The 27,486-nt window shown below is 43.6% G+C and overlaps 1 protein-coding gene across 8 annotated transcripts in view; it reads right to left on the minus strand.

Annotated features, from left to right (window-relative positions):
• PIGM (phosphatidylinositol glycan anchor biosynthesis class M) overlaps window positions 1–27,486 on the minus strand; it is a 313,826-nt gene that overhangs the window by 228,576 nt on the left and 57,764 nt on the right. For 3 of the 8 annotated variants that reach the window (XM_077491877.1, XM_077491875.1, XM_077491878.1), the window contains one exon: window positions 9,373–9,457. The exons of the other annotated variants lie outside the window; for them this stretch is intronic. The gene's annotated coding sequence lies outside the window, so the exon portion shown is untranslated. The remainder of the gene's footprint in view (window positions 1–9,372; window positions 9,458–27,486) is intronic. 8 annotated transcript variants of the gene reach the window in all.

A 27,486-nucleotide genomic window follows, 5' to 3' on the forward strand; every position in this document is an offset into this window, starting at 1 on the left:
GGCTTAAAACTTCAGTTTGTACAACCCATACTTTCAGCATGGTCTGACATGGTGCAATCAGCCCCAGCCAAACAATCCACCTCTGCCATCAGGTATGAGCCTACCCAAAAGTATGTTTCCCCACCAGCCATGTCAGCCTCAGTTGCACCCCAGTACACGCTGCTCCCAACCAAATACTCCTATCCAGTCTCTACTCCCTGTACTTATCCTGCATTCAACCCACCTGCTTCCTCTCCGCTGTCTACAAACCCACAAGTTCTTTCCCCAGCTACTGGTACCTCTTCTCTGCCATATCACAATCCTCCTTTCCAGTCTGCTGCACCCCTTATTTACAGTCCTGCAGTCACCTACAGAGCTTCAGTAGCTAAGCCAAAGAAAAAGCGAAAGTTTTTCCCAACCAAAATGATCTTACCATTAACCCAACCTGCCTCCACACCTACCAATCTGTCCCAGCCCGGAGTGCCAGAGCCGGAGTTCTAGCCAGACGCCTTCCAGCCTGATGTCCCGGCCTTCCAGCCAGATGCCTTCCAGCCTGATGTCCCGGCCTTCCAGCCAGACGCCTTCCAGCCTGATGTCCCGGCCTTCCAGCCAGACGCCTTCCAGCCTGATGTCCCGGCCTTCCAGCCAGACGCCTTCCAGCCTGATGTCCCGGCCTTCCAGCCAGACGCCTTCCAGCCTGATGTCCCGGCCTTCCAGCCAGACGCCTTCCAGCCTGATGTCCCGGCCTTCCAGCCAGACGCCTTCCAGCCTGATGTCCCGGCCTTCCAGCCAGACGCCTTCCAGCCTGATGTCCCGGCCTTCCAGCCAGACGCCTTCCAGCCTGATGTCCCGGCCTTCCAGCCAGACGCCTTCCAGCCTGATGTCCCGGCCTTCCAGCCAGACGCCTTCCAGCCTGATGTCCCGGCCTTCCAGCCAGACGCCTTCCAGCCTGATGTCCCGGCCTTCCAGCCAGACGCCTTCCAGCCTGATGTCCCGGCCTTCCAGCCAGACGCCCTCCAGCCTGATGTCTCGGCCTTCCAGTCTGATGCCTTCCAGTCTGATGCCTTCCAGTCTGATGCCCCGGCCTTCCAGTCTGATGCCTTCCAGTCCGATGCCCCGGCCTTCCAGTCTGATGTCCCGGCCTTCCAGTCTGATGCCTTCCAGTCTGATGTCCCGGCCTTGCAGTCTGATGCCTTCCAGTCTGATGTCCCGGCCTTGCAGTCTGATGCTTTCCAGTCTGATGTCCCGGCCTTGCAGTCTGATGCCTTCCAGTCTGATGTCCCGGCCTTGCAGTCTGATGCCTTCCAGTCTGATGTCCCGGCCTTGCAGTCTGATGCCTTCCAGTCTGATGTTCCGGCCTTGCAGTCTGATGCCTTCCAGTCTGATGTCCCGGCCTTGCAGTCTGATGCTTCGCAGTCTGATGTCCCGGCCTCGCAGTCTGATGTCCCGGCCTCGCAGTCTGATGTCCCGGCCTCACAGTCTGATGTCCCGGCCTCGCAGTCTGATGTCCCGGCCTCGCAGTCTGATTCCTTCCAGTCTGACGTCCCGGCCTTTCAGTCTGATGTCTTGCAGTCTGATGTTCCGACCTTGCAGTCTGATGCCTTCCAGCCTGATGTCCCGGCCTTCCAGCCAGACGCCTTCCAGCCTGATGTCCCGGCCTTCCAGCCAGACGCCCTCCAGCCTGATGTCTCGGCCTTCCAGTCTGATGCCTTCCAGTCTGATGCCTTCCAGTCTGATGCCCCGGCCTTCCAGTCTGATGCCTTCCAGTCTGATGCCCCGGCCTTCCAGTCTGATGCCCCGGCCTTCCAGTCTGATGCCTTCCAGTCTGATGCCCCGGCCTCCCAGTCTGATGCCTTCCAGTCTGATGCCCCGGCCTCCCAGTCTGATGCCTTCCAGTCTGATGCCCCGGCCTCCCAGTCTGATGCCTTCCAGTCTGATGCCCCGGCCTTCCAGTCTGATGCCTTCCAGTCTGATGCCCCGGTCTTCCAGTCTGATGCCTTCCAGTCTGATGCCCCGGCCTTCCAGTCTGATGCCTTCCAGTCTGATGCCCCGGCCTTCCAGTCTGATGCCTTCCAGTCTGATGCCTTCCAGTCTGATGCCCCGGCCTTCCAGTCTGATGCCTTCCAGTCTGATGCCCCGGCCTTCCAGTCTGATGCCTTCCAGTCTGATGCCTTCCAGTCTGATGCCTTCCAGTCTGATGCCCCGGCCTTCCAGTCTGATGCCTTCCAGTCTGATGCCCCGGCCTTCCAGTCTGATGCCCCGGCCTTCCAGTCTGATGCCCCGGCCTTCCAGTCTGATGCCTTCCAGTCTGATGCCCCGGCCTCCCAGTCTGATGCCTTCCAGTCTGATGCCCCGGCCTCCCAGTCTGATGCCTTCCAGTCTGATGTCCCGGCCTCGCAGTCTGATTCCTTCCAGTCTGATGTCCCGGCCTCGCAGTCTGATTCCTTCCAGTCTGATGTCCCGACCTCGCAGTCCGATTCCTTCCAGTCTGATGTCCCGGCCTCGCAGTCCGATTCCTTCCAGTCTGATGTCCCGGCCTCGCAGTCCGATTCCTTCCAGTCTGATGTCCCGGCCTCGCGGTCCGACGCCTTCCAGTCTGATGTCCCGGCCTTGCAGTCCGATGCCTTCCAGTCTGATGTGCCTGCTGTCCAACCTGATGTGCCCGCCTTCCAGCCTGACGTGCCGCTGCACGCCTTCCAGCCTGACGTGCCGCTGCCCGCCTTCCAGCCTGACGTGCCGCTGCCCGCCTTCCAGCCTGACGTGCCGCTGCCCGCCTTCCAGCCCGATGTGCCAGCTTCCCGGTCCGATGTGGTTCTGTCTGCTGCCCTGCTTGAAGTGTCCATTACCCAACCTAATGAGACTTTGCCCATAGCCCAGCTTGACGCAGTGGACTTTCCCCAGCAACTGCTAGTTGGAGCGTCCGGAGGTCGCTCCTTTGAGGGGGGGTACTGTCAGGAAAGGTTCCCTCCGCTGGTAAATTCAATCATTTGGCATGCAGTACTGCGATCCACCAGCAGGTGTCTCCTGCTGGAATTATGTCATCTTTGGTCCGCAGTACTGGTGTCCACCAGCGGAGGGATCCTGGCAGTATGGAGCAGGTATTGCCCTCTGCAGTCAGACGTCACATGACTGACAGCAGCCATTATAAATACCCGGCAAGTTCATATACACTTCGCCTTGGTATTGTCCTTGAGCCTTGACCTGCAGCCTGTTTGATACCTGATACCTGATACCTGTTACCTGATACCTGTTACCTGTTACCTGATCCCTGTTACCTGATCCCTGTTACCTGATCCCTGCATCCCTGATCCCTGCATCCTGCCTCCTGTACCTGTTCCCTTCTCCTTGTCCCCCCATCTGCTGACCTCCTATTTATGACCCCGGCCTGGCTTGACTACGATTCCGGTACTCCCTTTTGTTGCATATACTGGTTTATTTACTGTTTGGTTGTTTGGTTTGTTCACTTGGTTCGTATTGGTGGTGTGTTCACATTTATATGTGTTTGCTTAATAAATTTACCTTCACTTATTTGTGTCTGGTTCACTTGTCGCAGTCACACAGTTCTGGTCACATCTGGTTCATGACACCTCCACGTGCCGCTTGATGTCATGCCCACCAGAATGATGTCAACTGCTGTTCAGGACTCAGATCCAACAAGCCGGGAGTCCCAGGGATCTACCCACTCTCCCCCATGCACGATGCCTCTCCGCACAACCACAGCATCCGGGCGCAACGGGCAGGTTTGCCTGGCTGGCCATTACTCACTTAAGCCAGAGGAGAAAGGAGGAGACACTGGAACGTCCCCTCCCGTGTGGGGGGGGGGATGAGTGCTAGGCTTGTCCATGCCCTTCTGGTTCCCCTAAGCACTTCCACCATGGCAAAGAAAACACGAAGACTGATGGAATGGTGGAAAGAGCTGCATTTTAAGGGGTGCTGGCATGGCAGCGTTTCCTGTGAGTGGATAGAGCGGCACTCTCCAAGGTGTTGTCCTGAAAGGCGAGGGGAGGGAAAAAAAAAGTACAGTTTTCCCCCCTTTTTTTTTAAAAGTGATCACATTCGCTCTGTTCTCAGTTGCATGAGAGATGGAAGAGGAGAAACAGCAGCACAATGAGCTTCCCAGTGAAAGGCTGTGTGGAAGGGGGAGGGGGCATTGCAGGACAAGTCTGATCATTGGCGGAGAGCAGGCCAAGTTCCCAGTACAGCTACAGCACTGACCATGGTGTGAACATGCTTATTCTGGTCAGTTTTTATTAGGAAAGCAGAGGGATTGGCAGGAACACCAAAAAATTCACACAAAGGAAGCAATACAAAGAACAGAATATTTTCATACAAGCGCATGGTATAGCAGGCCACATATCAGGAATATGATACGTTGGGTTTACAAATACTTTAAGATTAGATAGTTATTGCCTGGAATTATACAAAGTGTACAGAACACCAGGAATGTGTCCTGGATGGCAGGTACATTAACCCGATTAAAAATGGGGAGCAACAGTGTTTGGGACTTTAAATGAAGTATATGTAGGAGCCGTTGAAAACCCCTCCTCCATCCCGGGTTCAATTATAGAAAAAGAAAGAAAGGGAGCAGCGGGCGGGACTTTAAATGAGGCACACGGAAGCAAGAAAATCCAATTAGATAAAAAACAGGTTTTAATAAGTTCGAATAGTCATATATTGCACATATTATTACACATAATCATAAATTAATATTCAGAATTTCATTAAAATATACATTCCAGCAAGGACTTAATAGTACATACATGAGAATCTTCACATAAAATAAATACCCGTTATCTATGGATATGTGGCACTCTAAAGTATCACCTAAGAATAAATGAAAACAAAAATCGGGATAAATCAAAAATGGAACATTCATTCTTTGTTAAAAGATGTGTACACAACACGGAAGTTGACAGCTCTACGCGTTTCATTACCTTTTTATCACTCATCAGGAGAAAAACCATGAAGGTAACCTATGAATAGAGAAAACAGCCATATTTGGAAATGTCTAGGGAAAGAGCTGGACAAATATACAGTGTGGAGAAACCCACCTGTACACCTGATCCATAAATTTGCATATATACCTGCGCAGAGGCGGTGCGGGACATCGGTAGTCAGGCCAAGCCAAAGATGCCACAGACCGGGGTTGAGGGGGCAGGGTCAAAGCAACACCCAAACGCACGAATGCAAACCCAAGCAGGTCCAAGTGTAGAATGAGACACAAATTCAGTGTTGAAGATGGAGTGATGAATACTAAAAGCACATCTAAAAGTAAAACAATCAAAGAGTCTAAGTATGACGAGTGAATGTGAGAATATGTGATGTTGAGGAAAGAAAAAAAAAAAAAAAGAATAAGAATGAAAAAGAGGATAAAATGAAAAGTGCAAAAAAAGGTTGGATAAAGAGGAATGATGAAGGATGTGAAATGGAAAGACTTGGGTGATGAAAATTACAAAAATGGGATCAAGGGGGTTAAAATAGAAAAATTGCAAAAGAGGAGAATAGTTCTTGAATTAAAGAAATACAAATGTATGAGTGCATGAGAATACGTGAGTGGAGGTAAGAAAACACATAGTGTGTGTACTTGAAGGGGAGTGTAACAAAAAACTGCAGAAGAAAAATAAGACCTGTGTATGGGAACCTTCTCAGGGAAGAGAACCCATGCAGAGGGCGCCGCCATAGACCTACCCCCAACGTCAAGTAACCGATACTAGGAAGGGCAAGGGAAGCGTCCACAGCTGCCCGCCACGCCAGCCAGGCTCGGCAGCCGCGAGCGTCAGACCGAGCCCTCCAATCGTCGGAGATGTAAAACCAAGCAGCCGGTATAAGTATGCCACGAGGACGCCGAACTTCCGGCACTGGAAACATGATGTTGATGCACAGTGGACCCCGCCAGCCCTACGTCAGAACAGGGCGGAGGGGAAATCCACTGTGCATCGCAACCCCGGGACGTGACAAAGAACAGCACAGCCATAAGACAAGCAGCGTCCCACACCACCGATGCGCACGCAGCAAAAATAAACAGGGGAAATATAGTATCCAATTGATTGTTATGTTTTCACCCCCTTGATCCCATTTTTGTAATTTTCATCACCCAAGTCTTTCCATTTCACATCCTTCATCATTCCTCTTTATCCAACCTTTTTTTGCACTTTTCATTTTATTTTTTTTCATTCTTATTCTTATTTTTTTTTTTTTTCCTCAACATCACATATTCTCCTCACATTCACTCGTCATACTTAGACTCTTTGTCTGTTTTACTTTTAGATGTCCTTTTAGTATTCATCACACCATCTTCAACACTGAATTTGTGTCTCATTCTACACTTGGACCTGCTTGGGTTGCCATTCGTGCGTTTGGGTGTTGCTTTGACCCTGCCCCCTCAACCCCGGTCTGTGGCATCTTTGGCTTGGCCTGACTACCGATGTCCCGCACCGCCTCTGCGCAGGTATATATGCAAATTTATGGATCAGGTGTACAGGTGGGTTTCTCCACACTGTATATTTGTCCAGCTCTTTCCCTAGACATTTCCAAATATGTCTGTTTTCTCTATTTATAGGTTACCTTCATGGTTTTGCTCCTGATGAGTGATAAAAAGGTCACGAAACGCATAGAGCTGTCAACTTCTGTGTTGTGTACACATCTTTTAACAAAGAATGAATGTTCCATTTTTGATTTTTGTTTTCATTTATTCTTAGGTGGCACTTTAGAGTGCCACATATCCATAGCTAACGGGTATTTTATGTGAAGATTCTCATGTATGTACTATTAAGTCCTTGCTGGAATGTATATTTTGATGAAATTTTGAATATTAATTTATGATTATGTGTAATAATATGTGCAATATATGACTATTCAAACTTATTAAAACCTGTTTTTTATCTAATTGCTTCTTTTCTTGCTTCCGTGTGCCTCATTTAAAGTCCCGCCCGCTGCTCCCTTTCTTTTTCTACATTAACCCAATATTTGGGTTGTGGTCCCTTTTAAGGAGGACAGTTGTAGAGACATTGCAGTACTCAGGGGTTCTCACCCATGCAGGGTGAGGTGTCCCGAGTAAATTTTGGCTGAAGAGGAATGATGTCCAGTACTCTCTGGATTGCTAAATTTGTATTAGGGACCTGGGATTTTGGAGGTTCAAAAGAGACTTGGGTGGCAAGAGCCTCCAAACCCTGACTCCCAGGACTTTGGTCCCAAACGGGTCCCAGGTGAGGAGGCTTGGAAGGCAACAGATTGAAATCAGCGCCTGTGTCAGGGAAGTGAGTGGAAGAGAGACTCACATGCAAGAGTGAACTCTCAGACAAGCTGAGACCAGGGCTGCTGGCCCCCCCATGTGGCCTGCCTGGCAACCTTAATATTGAGGAGCCAAACCCATGTATAGGATCTAATATTAGCGGTGAGCCTGCAGTTTCGTTTTATGATACCAAGACTTGGACTGTTTATTGACTTTGACTAAAAGAAGCGGTATTTTTTTTTACCATGTATCGATTCCCATAGTCCTGTAAATTCTGCTTCCTGAGGAAGATATCTAAAAGTTTTTTTGTAGCAGTCGATATTCTCAACTAGTATCACTTCCTGGGGGAGGGAGTTCTACAGTTTTCAATCTAACGTTAAACCTCCTTTCTTCTAGCCCCAAATCCTGGCCGCATGTCTTCTTCAGGGTCATTAAAATGTAATACCATTACTGAAGTAGCCTTTGAAATATTTGTACATTGTAATCATATCCTCTCTAAAGCTGGCCATACACCATACAATTTTCTTATTCAATTTCCTTTAGATTTACCTTCAACTGCGTAGTACAAGGGCCTGCCTGATTGCACACAAACTGAAAGTGTTCAGATTTGACCTCATATTATATGGTTTTGGTAAATCTAAAGGAAATCTATAGAAGAAAATTGTATAATGTATGGCCAGCCTAAAAGTGGTAGTAAGTCTCAAAGTTAATTTTTACCTACAGGTAAGCTTACAATAAAGCTTATTTACTAGGGGTGCACTGAATGGGTTTTTTGGTGCCGAAACCGATACCGAAAATGAAAAACACACTAGGCCGAAAAACCGAAACTGACCGATACCGAAAATGACTGTTTTTAAAAAATATTTTTGTACAGGAGGTGGTCAGAGACTGGCCACATGGTACAGGAGGTGGTCAGAGACTGGCGACATGGTACAGGAGGTGGTCAGAGACTGGCGACATGGTACAGGAGGTGGTCAGAGACTGGCGACATGGTACAGGAGGTGGTCAGAGACTGGCGACATGGTACAGGAGGTGGTCAGAGACTGGCGACATGGTACAGGAGATGGTCAGAGACTGCAGACATGGTAAAGGAGATGGTCAGAGACTGCGGACATGATAAAAGAGACAAGTGTGTTGTCCCCAGTGCAGCCAGTAATGACCCCAGTGCAGCCAGTAATGCCCCCTGTGCAGCGAAGAGAGAGGAGAGCCGCCTCTGCCGTCTGGTTCAATAGCGCACCAGGAACATCACAGCTTTAATTTCAATAGCTGTGTGTTCCCCGTCGCGCACCGTCACATACAGCCCCTCCCCCTTGTCTGGGCACTCTGATAGACAGATCAATCTGGATGGGTGATCTGTCTATCAAAGTTCCCTGGGCAAGGGGGAGGGGCTGTATGCGACGGCGCGCGACGGGGAACACACAGCTATTGAAATTAAAGCTGTGATGTTCTCGGCGCTCTATTGAACCAGACGGCGGAGGCGGCTCTCCTGCACTATACACCCCCCCATGATGGGCAGCACCAGGGGCGGAGCTCCGCCCCGCCCAGGCCCCGCCCAGGCCCTGCCCCATTTTCGGCTCAATTATCAGCCGTTTTTTCCTTTTAGCAAATTGCCGAAAAGGGCATTTTCGGCCGATATGTTTCGGCGGCCGAAATTTCGGTGCATCCCTATTATTTACCTGTAGGTAAAATTAATATCTCCTAAACATATACAGTACACTTTAGGAGATATTCTAGGGAGCAGCAGAGAGTGACATCACCGACACATACGCTCTGAACCAACGCTATGCCTGTGCCTTTCCTTTAGAGACATGTGCTGGAGCCACGACTCCCGTACACATATGCGGTAATGACGTCATCGCGGCTCAGCCATTGAAGCACCCGCAAACCCAGAAGGAAGACATGGTGAATATGGAAGCCTCTGCAGCAGTGTCAGCGTGCCACTGAAGGGCTTCGTTTCAAGGTAAGTCTTTCATAATGTACTAGTATGCAATGCATACTGGCACATTATGCCTTTACCTTGCAGGGTTTTTTCTTTTTCTAAAGCCATTACTACCACTTTAAGCACCTGTTCTCCAAAGTGAATAACTAATCTATGTAATCAAGCCACCATCCTCCTTATTAAAGTGATTGTAAACCTTTGTATATCCACTGAAGTCACTTACTTCTGGTGATGCACAGAGATGAAACAAATCCTCCCACTAAATAAGATGTAAGTGTTTATCTGCTCCATCTCTTCTCCTGAGCCTCCTAAAATACACACAAATATTTTTTTCAGCACTAGTAGGCAGGGGTAAGCATCTGATTTCACACACTGCACAGAATAAGAGGCCAGCTCCATGTAATAATAAACAGAAAAGAAGCGCACTCACATAGCCACATCCATAAATTGAGGGAATAAATACACAAAATGAAAAGAACAGACAAATTTGAAATTATGCATACTAATACATAATGTGCAGTGAGCCCTTGCGTATCTACGCGTTTCAACATTAGGCTTCTTCAGGGTACGGTCAAGGTACTAGTCACAACATGCCCCTGTATGTGACGGCTATTTAAAGCCCAAATTCACGCCAAAACCATGGGTAAAATGGTGCAGTAATGATGACATCATAACAGGTCGATGGCAAAAACAAAAACACAACTTGTTGCATACTATCCACGTTACATTCAGCTAATCCCATGAGTAGACCAACATGTATAAAAATACAGTGCATGTTCATTCATTTTCCATACAAGGAATTTTAAACAGTTACAGCAGTGTTGTTTCCATAGATAAGATTAATTCATTATATACAGTATTTATATTCTAATCTGACAATGTCTTATTAAACCTCCATAAGATTCATATCAAGACCAAAAAAAAAGATATACGCAGTTTATAAAAATAATGAGAAGGTGATGCTATATACAGAGACCATGCGGAAAGGGTCAACCGGGTAGGAATACATTGCTCCAAGTACCAAAGCAAGCAAAATTGAACGACCCATATTAGGAGAATATTGTACAAATATTATTAGCATCGGGTGATATTTATAAGTTTAAAACTAAGCATGTCATTCAGACCTGGGTACACAGTTGCTCGTAAGTCATATACCCATTGGGTCTCCCTCTGGAGGACCCCCTTGAGGGTCAGCTTCCTGCTTAAAGTATGCCTCATTGGAACAGTTTCGCCTCAGGCATAGGTACTGGCCAAAGTGGATACTTTGGACCAAAGAATGTGGGTGTGCACTTGATGCGTGTAATATTGTGTTCCCAGCAGTGGGCTTGCGATAAAGTGATGTATTGAGAGTGCCATCCATTTCAATGTTGATGGTAATATCAAGAAAGGAAATTGTAGTTGTACTCGATTGCATCGTAACCTTGAGGTTGTACCCATTGGTACTAAGCATTTTCATAAATTAATCCAGCGCCTCCACTGGCCCCGCCCACAGCATGAGATCATCATCTATGTAGCGGAACCAGCACAGAACGTTGGCCAAAAGCTCCACAAACTCATTGTAAAACTAATCACGTTCCCCCCTCCCCCCCCCCCGGTACAGGTTTGCATAGGAGGGCGCACAGAATGTGCCCATAGCGACACCCTGTACCTGGAGGAAGTGGGACTCGTCAAAAGAAAACACATTCTTGGTCAAAATGTGAGATAACAGTTGTAATACAAAGTTGTTGAGGCCCTGTGACTTAGGTCCCCTTTCCCCCAAAAATCTGGAGATGGCCTCAATGCCATAATTATGTGGAATGGATGAATAAAGTGCCTCAATATCGATAGCTACAAGAGAACATCCTACAGGTACCGTCAGGCCATCCAGATTTTGAAGGAGGTCTAAAGTGTCCTTGATATACGAGGGCAATGTGATTACATGAGGTCGAAGATATTCGTCAACAAACTTGCTAGCTCTCTTGGTCTTGCAACCTACTCCCAAAACGATCGGGCGTCCTGGGGGGGTGTAAAAGATTTTTATGTGTTTTGGGGTCTTGGGATGTGGAACCTGTGCCCTCAAAAATCTGTTTGGTGATCAAGCCATCAGCAAAGGCGGAAGCAATGATGTCATCATACTATTGATTAAATCTAGTAATGACATCTTCCGATATTGGTTTGTACCAGGATCAGTTTTTCAGGATGTCCCAACACCTTTCTATATTGTAACTCATCCATTACTACCACGTTTCTGCCCTCGTCTGAGGGCTTGATCACCAAACAGGAATCCTATGGATGAATCCTATGGAGGTTTAATAAGACATTGTCAGATTATAATCATCTATGTTGCTAGAATATAAATATATAATGGAAGAAACAAGGGTATAACTGCGCTGGCATAGAAGAAAGAAAAAAAAGGGGGGGGGGGGGAGAAAACTATAAAAGAGCAGCAGAAACACAGTGTGACAACACAGAAAATACAAATTTAAAAAAAAAAAAAAAAAAAAAAAGATCCGCTATAAAATTAATAAAAAATAGTTCATACACTGTGCCAAGAAAATTGTAGCCAAAATTACAGTCACAGGTAATATAAAAAATATATATAAGTCTCTGGTTAATGAACACCGCAGTGCAGATGCATGAAATCCAAAAAAGTGAGCGGTCACCATAGAAGTAGATTATGCTTACCAGATAGCAAGCATTTAAAGGTGATTGGCTAACCCAGCCTAGAGCCTCTAAGCTTGCAGATGTCCACACCTCAGATCAGGGCCAGGTCCACTTATATAGTGCATCCGTCAAAAAAAAATCTGTGCGCTGTCATGAATGGCTCCGGAAAGAGAGAGGGACCACCATAGCGTAATATGTTCAAACGCTATCAAATATAAATATTATCAACCAGACGTTTTCAATGGGGAACGTCTGGTTGATGACCAAACGCGTCTGCAGGAAGGCACGTAGTGATGTCACCACGCCATCCAAGTGATAGGAAAGGCTCAGTGTGTATGTGTAAGTAACTTTTATTAATACATTTTGATAACGTTTGAACGCATTATGCTATGGTAGTCCCTCTCTCTTTCAAGGGCCTTTCATGACAGCGCACGGATTTTTTTTGACGGACGCAGTATATAAGTTTATCTGGCCCTGACCTGAGGTGTTGACATCTACAAGCTTAGAGGCCCTAGGCTGGGTTAGCCAATCGCCTTTAAATGCATGCTATCTGGTAAGCATAATATACTTCTATGATGACCAGGCACTTTTTTGGAGTTCATTAACCAGAGACTTATATATATATATATATTTATATTACCTGTGACTGTAATTTTGGCTACAATTTCCTTGGCATGGTGTATGTACTATTTTTTATTTTATAGCACAGCTTTTTTTGATTTTATAAATATATAATGCGTTAATCTCATCTATGTAAACAACACTACTGTTTAAAACTCCTTGTATGGACAATGAATGAACATGCACTGTATTTTTATACATGCTGGTCTACTCATGGGATTAGCTGAATGTAATGGATAGTACGCAACAAGTTTTTTTTTTTTTTTTTGCCGTTGCCCTCTTATATCATTACTGTGCAGTTTTACCCGTGGTTTTGGCACAAATTTGGGCTTTAAATGGCCGCCACATACAGGGGCATGTTGTGACTAGCATAATGCTGTTCCCCAGGGGCCACACATCATTGTCTTAATACTAAAGCAAGTACTTCTTCTTTCTAGCTATAGATGGATACTTATAGTGCATCACTTGGTTACTTAACCTCTTCCTTGGTTCTGTTTTTGTTTTATAGATTTTGCTAAATATTGTGGACAATCTCTCAGTCTCATATTTGGACTATTTTCCCGGTGGGTGTACAAATTGATTGGTGGGCTTTGAAGCCCAAATTTGGCTCCCTTCTTTGGCACTGAGTCCACTCTTTGTGCATTATTCTGCCCCTGTCCCTGGAACTGTCTGGCTTTTCCTGCTCTTCTTTTACTAGTAGGTACCCCTTTTCTTTGATCATTGTTATTAGGTAACATACCTTAAAAAGGAGCCTACTCTGTGTGTTGGTAGTTACATATTTATATCATCTTACGCTGGCTTGACCCATCTGTGCACAGATCTTGACAGTGGTGTAGTATAACCGGTTTCCAGTGAGATGGTACCCTGTGAACCAGTTTCCGGATACTTATAAGTGAGACTTATCTCTCTGCAAGAACAACGTAAAAGCAATTTTTTTTCTTGTTCATATCCACCTGCATTATGATTATTTCCTGTTGACTAAAATCTATTTTTAAAATGTACAGTGGTATATCACCATTTTAAAACCTATATGTTCTATATTCAGACAGTGAGGTCCATTCTCTCTATTTGCTGTAGAACCTTGACTGTATCCCAAAGAAGCCCAACGGCGAAACGTGTAGATTAGTGCTGAAACAACTAATCTATTAATCGACAACTAAATCGATTATGAAATTAATCGATTACTATTTTCATAATCTATTAATCGGCCAGTAACAAAATGGGGTTAAAGTTAATGAGTCTGATGATATTTACTAGATTGACCCTTTAATAGTATAGCTCTCTTCTAATAGTATATACACTATATCTACGCTAATTGTATATACACTATAGCTCTCCTCTAATAGTATATACAGTATATCTCCTCTGATAGTATATGCAGCATATATCCCCTCTAATAGTATATACACATTATATCTCTCCTCTAATAGTATATACACATTATATCTCTCCTCTAATAGTATATACAGTATATCTCTCCTCTAATAGTATATACAGTATATCTCTCCTCTAATCGTATATAGCCTCTAATAGTGTATACAGTATATCTTCTAATAGTACCGGTATATACAGTACCTCTCTCCTCTAATAGTATATACAGTATATCTCCTCTAATAGTATATACAGTATATATCCCCTCTAATACAGGGGTTGACAAATTTGCTTGGAATCTAGGAGCCAGCTAAAAAAGTTAGGAGCCGGGTCCGTGACGGCGATCCGGACCTGTCCCTGGCCTGACATGGAGACGAGTGAGGGGAAGATAGCCCCCCACCTGTCTCCAAGTCATTGCCCATAGCTCTTAGAGGGACATTTTATTTGTTTTATTTTTTTCAAATGACGATTTTTTTTTAAATTGCATTTTAGTGTAAATATGAAATGTGAGGTCTCTCTGACCCCAGATCTCATATATAAGAGGACCTGTCATGCTTTTTTCTATTACAAGGGATTTTTACATTCCTTGTAATAGGAATAAAAGTGATACACTTTTTTTTTAAAAAAAACAGTGAAAAAATAAAAGTTTAAAATAAAGAAAAAAAAAAAAAAAATTTTTAAATGCGCCCTGTCCCGCCAAGCTTGCATGCAGAAGCGAACGCATATATGAAAGCAATGTTCAAACCACACATGTGAGATATTGCTGCGATCGGTAGAGTAAGAGCGATAATTCTAGCCCCAGACCTCCTCTGTAACTCAAAACGTGCAACCTGTACAATTTTTTAAACCCCGACTATGGAGATTTTAAAGGGTAAAAGTTTGTCGCCATTCCATGAGCGGGCGCAATTTTAAAGCATGACATGTTGGGTATCAATTTACTCAGCGTAACATTATCTTTCACAATATAAAAAAAATTGGGCTAACTTTACTGTTGTCTTATTTTTTTTTTATTAACCACTTGCCGACCGCCGCACGCCGATGTACGTCGGCAGAATGGCACGGGCAGGCATAAGCACATACATGTACGTCCTTTGCCTCCCGCGGGTCGGGGGCCCGATCGGGCCCCCGCCCGGTGCCTGCGGCGGTCGGTTTTCGTTCGGGAGCGATCCCGGACGAGGGGACGGCCATTCATTCATGGCCACCCCCTCGCGATCGCTCCCGACGAATGGAAATCCCCGGTGACATCACTTCCTCTCCTGTAATGTAAACACAGGAGAGGAAGTGATGTATTCTCTCCTCCGTGTCGGTATTTTTCGTTCCGACACGGAGGAGAGCGGATCAGTGAGTTGCACCAACACATCCCACACACAGTAGAACATGCCAGGCACACTCACACCCCCCCTTTACCCCCCGATCACCCCCCCAATTACCCCTGCCCCCCAGTCACAGTGACACCAATGTCATTTTTTTTTTTTTTTTTTTTTTTTTTGCATTGGTGTCATTTGTGACTGTAATAACTGTTAGGGCAGTTAGGGTTAGCCCCCTTTAGTTCTAATGTACCCCCCTAACCCCCCCAATAAAGGTTTAACCCCGTGATCACCCCCCGTCGCCAGTGTCACTAAGGCTGGGTTCACATTGCAGCGGTTTATGAGAACGAATGTGATTCGCACCGCACTGCAGTGCAAATCACATCCGATCTCTGTGCGATTCGAGTTCAGCCATTCGCCGCACCCGCCGCACCCGCCACACCCGCCGCACCCGCCGCAAATTCGCACGGGACCCTTTTTTTGGCCCGCAGCAGAATCGGATCGCATGGGTGTTCACACCATGCGATCCGAGTTTGCAGATCGCACTGCGATATGCGAACTGATCTGGGGGTGTCAGTAACATTTCACTGACACTCCCAGCAGTTCGCATAGGGCAGTGTGAACTGCCGCCGGGAGGCATGCGATGCGGGAACCCGCCGCGGATTCGCGGCGTTTCCGCATCGCTCCAGTGTGAACCCAGCCTAATAAGCGATCATTTTTCTGATCGCCGTATTAGTGTCACAGGTGACGCTAGTTAGGCAGGTAGGTATTTAGGTTCGCCGCAGCTTTTTATAGCGCTAGGGACCCCCATATACTACCGCATAAAGCCCCCTGATTGCCCCCTAGTTAACCCTTTCACCAGTGATCACCATATAACTGTTACAGGTGACGCTGGTTGGTTAGTTATTTTTTTATAGTTTCAGGGCACCCGCCATTTATTACCTAATAAAGGTTTAACCCCCTGATCACCCGGCAGGTGTCATTTGTGACTAATAACTGTTAGGGCAGTTAGGGTTAGCCCCCTTTAGTTCTAAGGTACCCCCCTAACCCCCCCAATAAAGGTTTAACCCCGTGATCACCCCCCGTCGCCAGTGTCACTAAGGCTGGGTTCACATTGCAGCGGTTTATGAGAACGGATGTGATTCGCACCGCACTGCAGTGCAAATCACATCCGATCTCTGTGCGATTCGAGTTCAGCTATACAGATAGTATGGCTGAATTCGTGTCGCACCCGCCGCACCCGCCGCAAACTCGCACGGGACCCTTTTTTTGGTCCGCAGCAGAATCGGATCGCATGGGTGTTCACACCATGCGATCCAAGTTTGCAGATCGCACTGCGATATGCGAACTGATCTGGGGGTGTCATTAACATTTCACTGACACTCCCAGCAGTTCGCATAGGGCAGTGTGAACTGCCGCCGGGAGGCATGCGATGCGGGAACCCGCCGCGCATTCGTGGCGTTCCCGCATCGCTCCAGTGTGAACCCAGCCTAATAAGCGATCGTTTTTCTGATCGCTGTATTAGTGTCACAGGTGACGCTAGTTAGGCAGGTAGGTATTTAGGTTCGCCGCAGCTTTTTATAGCGCCAGGGACCCCCATATACTACCGCATAAAGCCCCCTGATTGCCCCCTAGTTAACCCTTTCACCAGTGATCACCATATAACTGTTACAGGTGACGCTGGTTGGTTAGTTATTTTTTTATAGTTTCAGGGCACCCGCCATTTATTACCTAGTCTCACTAGTGTACCCCTAAATTTAGGGGTGTCTACTTTCTAAAATGGGGTCATTTGGGGGGGGGGGGGTTTGTGCCATCTTGGCATTTTATGGCCTTCAAAACTGTAACGCCCTTAGAAAGCCTGAAGGCGGTGCTTGGTTTTTGGGGCCCCGTACGCGGCTAGGCTCCCAAAAAGTCCCACATATGTGGTATCCCCGTACTCAGGAGAAGCAGCAGAATTTATTTTGGGGTGTCATTTCACATATGCCCATGGCATGCGTGAGCAATATATCATTTAGTGACAACTTTGTGAAAAAAAAAAAAAGTTTGTAATTTTCCCGCAACTTGTGGCAAAATATAAAATATTCCATGGACTCAACATGCCTCTCAGCAAATAGCTTGGGGTGTCTACTTTCTAAAATGGGGTCATTTGTGGGGGTTTTGTGCCATCTTGGCATTTTATGGCCTTCAAAACTGTAATAGGTAGTGAGAAGTGAACTCAAAAAATTACGCCCTTAGAAAGCCTGAAGGCGGTGCTTGGTTTTCGGGGCCCCGTACGCGGCTAGGCTCCCAAAAAGTCCCACATATGTGGTATCCCCGTACTCAGGAGAAGCAGCAGAATTTATTTTGGGGTGTCATTTCACATATGCCCATGGCATGCATGAGCAATATATCATTTAGTGACAACTTTGTGAAAAAAAAAAAAAAAAAAAAAAGTTTGTAATTTTCCCGCAACTTGTGGCAAAATATAAAATATTCCATGGACTCAACATGCCTCTCAGCAAATAGCTTGGGGTGTCTACTTTCTAAAATGGGGTCATTTGTGGGGGTTTTGTGCCATCTTGGCATTTTATGGCCTTCAAAACTGTAATAGGTAGTGAGGCGTGAAATCAAAAATTTACGCCCTTAGAAAGCCTGAAGGCGGTGCTTGGTTTTCGGGGCCCTGTACGCGGCTAGGCTCCCAAAAAGTCCCACATATGTGGTATCCCCGTACTCAGGAGAAGCAGCAGAATTTATTTTGGGGTGTCATTTCACATACGCCCATAGCATGTGTGAGCAATATATCATTTAGTGACAACTTTGTGTAAAAAAAAAAAAAAAATTTTTTTTTTGTCATTATTCAATCGCTTGAGGCAAAAAAATAAAATATTCAATGGGCTCAACATGCCTCTTATCAATTTCCTTAGGGGGTCTACTTTCCAAAATGGGGTCATTTGGGGGGGTTTTGTACTGCCCTGTCATTTTAGCACCTCAAGAAATGAGATAGGCAGTCGTAAACTAAAAGCTGCGTAAATTCCAGAAAACGTACCTTAGTTTGTAGATGTGACAACTTTTGCGCAAACCAATAAATATACAATTATTGACTTTTTTTTTACCAAAGACATGTGGCTGAATACATTTTGGCCTAAATGTATGACTAAAATTGAGTTTATTGGATTTTTCTAATAACAAAAAGTAGAAAATATCATTTTTTTTCAAAATTTGCGGTCTTTTTACGTTTATATCGCAAAAAATAAAAATCGCAGAGGCAATCAAATACCATCAAAAGAAAGCTCTATTTGTGGGAAGAAAAGGACGCAAATTTTGTTTGGGTACAACATTGCATGACCGCGCAATTACCAGTTAAAGCAGCGCAGTGCCAAAGTGTAAAAAGACCTCTGGTCATTTACCAGCAAAATGGTCCGGTCTGAAAGTGGTTAAATAAATTATTTTTCCCCAAAAAAAGTGCGCTTGTAAGTCCGCTGTGCAAATATGGTGTGACAGACATTATTGCAACGACCACCATTTTACTCTAAGGTGTTAGAATAAAAAAAAAAAAAATAAAAAAAAAAGGGTGTGTGTGTGTATATATATATATATATATATATATATATATATATATATATATATATATACACATATACACATACATACATACATACATACACACATATATATACATATGTGTGTTTAGGTGTTCTAAGTAAATGAAAGGAGAGATCTCCATTAGCATTGCTGGTTGTAATTCCAACGGCCACCACAAGAGGGCGCCAGATTCCAGAAGGAATAGGATCACAGAAGGCCTCAAAGCCGGGGGCTCAATTACCGGCCGCCGGCGGCGCGGCCCGACGCAATCACGCCGGGGGGTCCACGGACACAGGATACCCCCAGCTGTGCTGCCCGAGGCGGCAATCGCTAATTCTAGTCGCCAATGCGACCTGGCGCCCGGGTTTTGTCGAGCCCTGCTCTAATATATATACACAGTATATCTATTCTGTCTGTTATTCTCAGAGTGGATTCAATATTTTGCTCCTTAACCATATAGTTGGTTATTTATATTTATTACTGCATAAAGAATAAATTGCCTTTTTTTTTAACTTTACATATTAAGTAAATTATACACCACACTTTTTTTTTTAAGGTTATTAACTGATTAATCGAAACAATAAATCGGCCAACTAATCAATTATGAAGAAAATCGTTAGTTGCAGCCCTAGTGTAGATGCACAAGGGCTCACTGCACATTATGTATTAGTATATATGATTTTTAATTTTTCTGTACTGTTCTATTCATGTTGTGTATGTTTCAATAGTGTTTATTTTCATACCTATGCCTTTAAAATCTGATCTAGGTTTACCGTTATAGTACACCTTTTTCTTCTCGTTTATGCCAGCTCCATGTAATGAGACCTGACTGGAGGGAAGGGACACCACCCCACACTCGCTCATAGCTAAAAAAATAAATAAAAAATAAAAATGCAGCGTACTCTACCTAGGAGCCGCTGGTGAAAAGGGGTCCCCCACCCTGCACAGCCAGGCACACCAAATCTTCACAGTATCCCAGAGTCAAGAAACAGTCCAGTGCTTGTTTTTATATATTTCATTGAGGGGATAAAACTTGGATAGAGATTAGGGAAATTATGGGATGCCAGGGACAACTTCTCTATATACAGTATCTCACAAAAGTGAGTACACCCCTCACATTTTTGTAAATGTTTTATTACAGCTTTTCATGTGACAACACTGAATAAATGACACTTTGCTACAAAGCAGTGAGTGTACAGCTTGTATAACAGTGTAAATTTGCTGTCCACTCGAAATAACCCAACACGCAGCCATTAATGTCTAAACCGCTGGCAACAAAAGTGAGCAGACCCCTAAGTGAAAATGTCCAAATTGGGCCCAATTAACCATTTTCCCTCCCCGATGTCATGTGACTCGCTAGGGTTACAAGTTCTCAGGTGTGAATGGGGAGCAGGGGTGATAAAGTTTGTACTCTTACTATCATTCTCTCATACTGGTCACTGGAAGTTCAACATGGCACCTCATGGAAAAGAACTCTGAGGATCTGAAAAAAGAATTGTTGCTCCACATAAAAGATGGACTAGGCTATAAGAAGATTGCCAAGACACTGAAACTGAGATGCAGCATGGTGGCCAAGACCATACAGTGGTTTAACAGGTCAGGTTCCTCTCACATTAGGCCTTGCCATGGCTAATTTTACACAATATAAAGCATACAGAATTAGGCTGGAGCACCTCCCCCTAGAGGAAAGCCATCCCAGTAGGCTGAAAGACATTAAGTCCATCACAAGCAGAGTGAACAGCCATTCACAATGATACCTGTCAAACAGAACAAGGAAAATAAACATTCCTATTGCTAACTTACTATCTTATCTGTACAGTTTGTCAGCAGGAGGTTATGAGCCCGCATGACAAACTAGAAAAGCTACAATTTCTGGGGAAATTGTGTGAAGTGTTCTTGCCTCCACCTACAGTAGTCTACAACTGGAGTGGGTGGAGTAACTGGGTGGAGTGGCTTGAAGAAGTCCCATCATTAGCTGAAAGAGCTGAACATTTTTTTCAAAAATGATTTTTTTTCTTCAAATTTTTTTTTTTCATGGGGTGGTCATAATGTTTTGGCTGGTCATGGGGTGGTCATAATGTTTTGGCTGATCATAGGGTGGTCATAATGTTTTGGCTGATCATGGGGTTGTTAGCTTTTGTCACCTCCCACTCTAGTTTTGAACATTTCACCATTCATTCCTATGGGACCAATATTGCCGCAAAAACTAAGATATTTTGTGAACCATTCAGCGAAACGTTCCACAAAGTAATAGAACAAAAATTGGGAACAATCCGCACCTTTCAGTATATTACTGTCTCTGTAGTGTAAAAGCTGTGGGAGGAGTTAGGGTGGTAAATTTGGCTATAGTAAGAATAACTAGAAAATGAATTTCCTGGAGAAAATGTGTGGGAATGCTGAATAGCATAGAAACTGCCCCATCGTATTACCACCATCAAAACTGCCCCATCATATTCCTCTATTATAAATCAGTACATGGTGTGTCTGTGCTCTCCCCGGTCTCTGTAATCTGAGATGCTCCAGCCGCCTCCCCCCACTGCCCATCACTGTGTATAAGAAGCTTTGGTAACCATGGAAACAAAACAGACAACAAAAGCCTGGATGCCCTAAATTTAATGACATTTTCTGAAATGATCACTAAACTTAAACTGTAAAAGATATCAAACTGAAAAGATATAGCCAGATAGCTGAATATTTTGTGAACATTTTAAAGTTTGTTTGGCGTCTGTAAGTGAAAGTATGAAGGAGCTGAAACTTTTGGTAGCGGAAGATTTTAAGGATTTTAAGCATGCTCTCAATTGACTTCAATGTTAAAAAAAAGTGTTAAAAAGCTTAATATTTTAAAAAGTATAAATAGTAGAAAAAAAAGTTGGAAAAGTCCCATCATCAGCTGAAAGAGCTGAACATATTAAAAGTCGAATGGCTTTAATAGCTGAAAGTATGCAGAAGTTACGCAGAGCCCAAAAAACGTACGGAATAATAAAAAGATTAATAAAAAAAAGAACAATAGAACAATAATGCTAAAGCATTCCCACTAATAAAAAAAGAGAACTAGAAAATCAATTTCCTGGAGAAAATGCGTGGGAATTCCGAATAGCATCAAAACTGCCCCATCATATTGACCCCATCAAAAGGGGTGGAGGTGGACGTGGTATACTTGGATTTTGCAAAAGCGTTTGATACAGATCCTCACACATGGCTCATGTGTAAAGTAAAGTCTACAGGTTTGGAAATATCAGTTTGTACATGTATAGAAAACTCTCTAAAAGACACAATTCAGAGAGTAGTGGTTAATGATTCTTACCCTTACTGGTGTACCCCAAGGTTCAGTGCTGGGACCCTTACTTTTTAAATATCTTTATAAATGATATTGGGTCTGGGATCAAAAGTAAAATTTCCATCTTTGCAGTTGACACCAAGCTATGCAGTGGAATAACGTCCTTACAGGATGTCTCCAATTTACAAGCCGCCCTCAATGCTGTCTAATTGGGCAACTATTTGGCAGATGAGGTTTATTGTTGAGAAATAAAAAGTTATGCACTCGGGGGCTAAGAATATGCATGCATCATACATTCTAGGGGGGAGTACAACTGGTGGAATCCGTAGTGGAGAAGGATCTGGGGGTTTTGGTAGATCATAAGCTCAATAATAGCATGCAATGCCAAGCTGCGGTTTCTAAAGCAAGCGAAGTCCTTTCTTGTATTGAGAGGTATGGACACCAGAGAGAGAGAGAGAGAGAGAGCGCAAGAGAGAGCAAGAGAGATAACATTTTGCCCCTGTTCAAATCATTTGTAATACCTCATCTGGAAAATGCAGTTCAGTTTTGGGCACCAGTTCTCAAAAAGGATATTGGGGAACTGGAGAAAGTGCAGAGAAGGGCAACCAAACTGATAAGAGGCGTAGAGGAGCTCAGCTATGAGGAAAGATTAGATGAACTGAATTTATTCACTCTTGATAAGAGGAGATTAAGGGGGGATATGATCAACATGTACAAATATATAAGGGGTCCATATAGTTTCTGCCCCATCATATTGCCACCATCAAAACTGCCCCATCATATTCCTCTATTATAAATCAGTAGTTGGTGTCTGTGCTCTCCCCACTGCCCATCACTGTGTACAAGAAGCTTTAGTAACCATGGAAACAAAACAGACAACAAAAGCCTGGCTGCCTTAATTTAATGAAATTTTCTGAAATGATCACTAAACTTAAACAGCTTTTTCACAAAAACTGTAAAAGATATAAAACTGAAAAGATAAGCCAGATAGCTGAATATTTTGTGAACATTTTAAAGTTTGTTTGGCGTCTGTAGGTGAAAGTATGAAGGAGCTGAAACTTGGCAGCGGAAGAAGATTTTACGGATTTTAAGCATGCTCTCATTGACTTCAATGTTAAAAAAAAAGTGTTAAAAAGTTTAATATTTTAAAAAGTATAAATAGTAGTAAAAAAGTTGAAGGAGAGCACACATCAGCTGAAAGAGCTGAACATTTTAAAAGTTGAATGGCTTTAATAGCTGAAAGTGTGCAGAAGTTACACAGAGTCGAAAAACGTACCGAATAATAATAAAAAGATGATGATGATGATGATTAATAAAAAAAACGAACAACAATAGTGGGACCGCTGAAGCATTCCCACTAATAAAAAAACAAACAACAATAGTGGGACTGCTGAAACATTCCCACTAATAATAATAAAAATATGATGATGATTAATTAATAAAAAAACTAATAACTATAGCATATATACTATAGCTAAAGCAGTCCCACTAATAAATAAAAAAAAAAACAATAGTGGGACTGCTAAAGCATTCCCACCAACTAGAAAATGCATTTCCTGGAGAAAATGTGTGGGAATGCTGAATAGCATCAAAACTGCCCCATCATATTGCCACTATCAAATCTGCCCCATCAAAACTGCCTCATATTGCCACCATCAAAACTGTCCCATCATATTGCCACCATCAAAACTGACCCGTCAGAATTGTTCCATCAAAACTGCCCCATCAAATTCCTCTATTATAAATCAGTACATGATATGTCTGTGCTCTCCCCCACTACCCATCACTGTGTATAAGAAGGTTTGGTAACCACGGCATCAAACGCCTTTAAAATGAAATTTCCTGAAATGATCACTAAACTTAAACAGCTTTTTCACAAAAACTGTAACAGATATCAAACTGAAAAGATACAGCCAGGTAGCTGAATATTTTGTGAACATTTTAAAGTTTAGCATCTGTAGGTGAAAGTATGAAGAAGCTGAAACTTTTGGAAGCGGAAGAAGATTAAGGATTTTAAGCATGCTCTCATTGACTTCAATGTTTAAAAAGAAAAAAAAGTGTTAAAAAGCTTAATATTTTAAAAAGTAGAAATAGTAGAAAAAAAAGTTGAAGTCCCATCATCATCTGATAGAGCTGAATATTTTAAAAGTTGAATGGCTTTAATAGCTAAAAGTATGCAGAAGTTATGCAGAGCCAAAAAACGTACGGAACAATAATAAAAAGATGTTTAATAAATAAAAACGAACAACAATAGTGGGTTTGCTGAAGCATTCCCACTAAAAAGATGATGATGATTAATGAATAAAAACAAACAACAATAGTGGGACTGCTAAAGCATTTCCACTAATAAATAAAAACAAACAATAGTGGGACTGCTGAAGCAGTCCCACTAATAATATAGATGTAAGATAACAGTAAGTGGTCTTGCTATGCAAGAACACTTAATAATAATAATATAAATATATGTGAAATAACAGTAAGTGGTCTTGCTATGCAAGAACACTTAAAAAAAGAAACATCAAAATTTCCTTTTCTTTTTTCAAGAGTCTCTGATAGGAAGAGCCCCTCCAAATTTTGCAAACAACACTAGGGGGTTATTTACGAAAGGCAGATCCACTTTGCACTGCAAGTGCAGTGGCTCTAAATCTAAGGGGTAGATCTGAAATGAGTGGAAGCGCTGCTGCTTTCATCATCTAATCATGTGCAAGCTAAAAATGCTTTTTTTTTTCCTTGCATGTCCCCCTCAGATCTACAGCAACTTTACTTTCAAATGCACTTGCAGTGCAAAGTGGATTTTCCTTTAGTAAATAATCCCGAGGCCTCATCCAAAGTTCTTTAGTTGGGAATAGGCTATCCATCTGGAACAGGTAGGGTGTTAGGCTGGCCTAGTCCACGAACAAAAGACACAGGCACCAAACCTCACAAGTGTTCATGTTAAGTTTTACTTGCAAGCTGAACTCTACCATCAGTCCTTCACAGGTAATAATGAGGATTAGGCAGTCTTTTCAATTTGCCATCAGCTCCTCGAACAGCAACAGAGTAGCTCTTGGTGGGCTGTCCTGCTTTCACAACCAGCCGCCATTCTTGCCGAATGTCCTGACATCGGGCCCAGGCCTGGTACAGTCTGGCACCCGCAAGGGCTTGGGGACATGCATGTACTCCCACACCAAGTCATCCTCCCCCTCTTTCCGGGAGTCCTCAATGTCCATAATGTCAGGAGGGACATAGGGATAGTCCAGACCCCACTTCAGAGCCGTTTTACGCTGCACATCCAGGTGGAAACAGGAAAACCTGGACAGTTCTCTTGGCTTTCAATTCCCTTGAAGGACACAGGCATTGGGGGATCTCACTACTCACTGCCTGTATTCAGCTGCTCTGGTTTGGGTAGTAGAGGGTCTGTTGGGGAAAGTCTGTTTGACACCGACTAGGGTCTGCGCAGCACCTCTGGTCCCTTCAGATGACTCTGGCTCCTGCCTCAGCTCGGATAGCACTTCCTCTTGCTGCAGAGTGAATCCCCACTCCGACAAGCTGTGACACAACCAGCAAACTCGTCATCTATAGGCCCAAAGTTTGCCTGCAGTCTGGGTGATGCATCCTCCACTACCACTCCCCACTAGCTCACCTGAATAGTGAGTGTCTTCCAACACTGGCTCTTTCCAGATGGGGCTGGCAGAGTTAACGGGTGTGGCCGGCACTTCAGGGATGTCATCTAGCTCCTGCTAACCCGAAGAAATAATGTTTTTTGCACTTCTATTGAGCAATAACAGAGCCTGACACGCCCCTTTCCTGACAAGCACCCAAACGGTTCTAGTCACACTGCAAGGTCTCTCCCCTCTCTGCTAGTCCCCTGGGGCGGTGCTGGAGACAGGCAGGGAGGTGAGTAGGAGATACATTTTTTATGTTTTTAACATTGGTATGTTTAAGTCGCCATTTCATTTTTAAAAACCCCACACATTCTTTAACGCATACGATTTTGGTTATTTTTTTAGATCAGGACAAGTAGATTGGGACCCCAATTTAGTAATTTGGACAAGTAGTTTAAAAAAAAAAAAAAAAAACAATTCCACACCCCGGAGGATCTACAATTGGCACACAATACAAAATCTACCAGCAACCCAGAACTGTAAAGACATTGGACCTTCTTGCCCATTCATTTTGGTGGCCTACTTAATCCTTACAACTTAAACCTTAAACCTTAAAACTGCATACAATCAGGTACCACACTCCAAACCTGTTGATCTACTACAACCTTCCCCTGTTCCAAACTGCCCACAGGCATCTATTTCCATGGATTTTATTGTTGGCTTGCCACCATCATAGACATTTTCAACTGTTCTGGTAGTGGTACAGTAGACTGGCCAAGATGGCTGATTTCAAAGACACAGCGGAAATTTTATTTCCAGAAATTAAAACTAAATGGCCTTCCATATGAAATAGTAATTATAAATTATCCTTGCGCCATAATGTTTCAAATAAAGAAAAATAAAGCACAATAAAAACGAGAAAGTATGGCTGCAGCAAAACACCGAAAGGGGTTCAAACCCTCCCCTAAATCGATAAACTGTATATATGGTGAATGGTGTTGCGCTCCACTAAAAGTACAAATAAATAAATAAAATAGATAAATATGGATATAATTATCAATATACAATGTGCAAATAATTATCCAATAACTGTTATCTTATTCAATAGTAAGTAAATGCTCTTTCAGAGACTTATTTTGATTCTAAACGCATGCAAGCTATCATAAAAAACTTCTTCCACAAAAGTGCATCTAGTGACAATAAGCAATAAAGTGCATTCAGTGCCAAAAATGTTTAACATATAATCAAAAAAATAATAATTATATATATATATATATATATAAATTAGATATAAGATATAATTCAGTCCATAGTGCATAAAAGTGTAAAACTCAAAAAATAAAGTAAAAGATTCTGAAAAAGAGCCAAATAGTGAATAGTTCAATGCCCAATAAGGTGCAATAGTGTAGTAATAGTGACAGTGTCTATTTCTATATGAAAAAGCTCTCAGTCCATATCAAGACGTGTATTTTATATATCCACTTTGTGTCATAAACGTATGATGACTCCGTGAGTAAACAACAACTCCACCGGTGATCACGTGAGTAGGTGTCCACACACTGGGTGCAATGGCTACCTTACCTTACTGCTGTAAGGTAAACAGCAGATATTCCTTTCAACAAACAGATGGTATAGGCAGTATGGGTGGTCACCTCTAGGTCCTTAACCCCAAAGCCAATATTCACATCCATAGGAGAAAAAAAGGAGCTCCAATAGTGAAGTATGTACTAAAATCAAACTTTATTATAAAAGGGACATAGTCCTGGGTACACACATTTAAAATGAAGCATATAGGCAAACTATAAACAAGGCAGCAGCATCAAACGAACAGAACACAAGTTTGTACCATGGACGTCACTTCCTGTATCCTCCTAGTCCAATCCTACGCGTATCGTCACTTGGACATGTGACTTCATCATTCCCCGATGAAGTCACATGTTATTGTTTACTCACGGAGTCATCATACGTTTATG

Source organism: Lithobates pipiens, unplaced genomic scaffold (assembly GCF_037356315.1).
Source record: "Lithobates pipiens isolate NorthernLeopardFrog02 unplaced genomic scaffold, aLitPip1_a1.2 Scaffold_19, whole genome shotgun sequence".
NCBI classification, from domain to species: domain Eukaryota; kingdom Metazoa; phylum Chordata; class Amphibia; order Anura; family Ranidae; genus Lithobates; species Lithobates pipiens.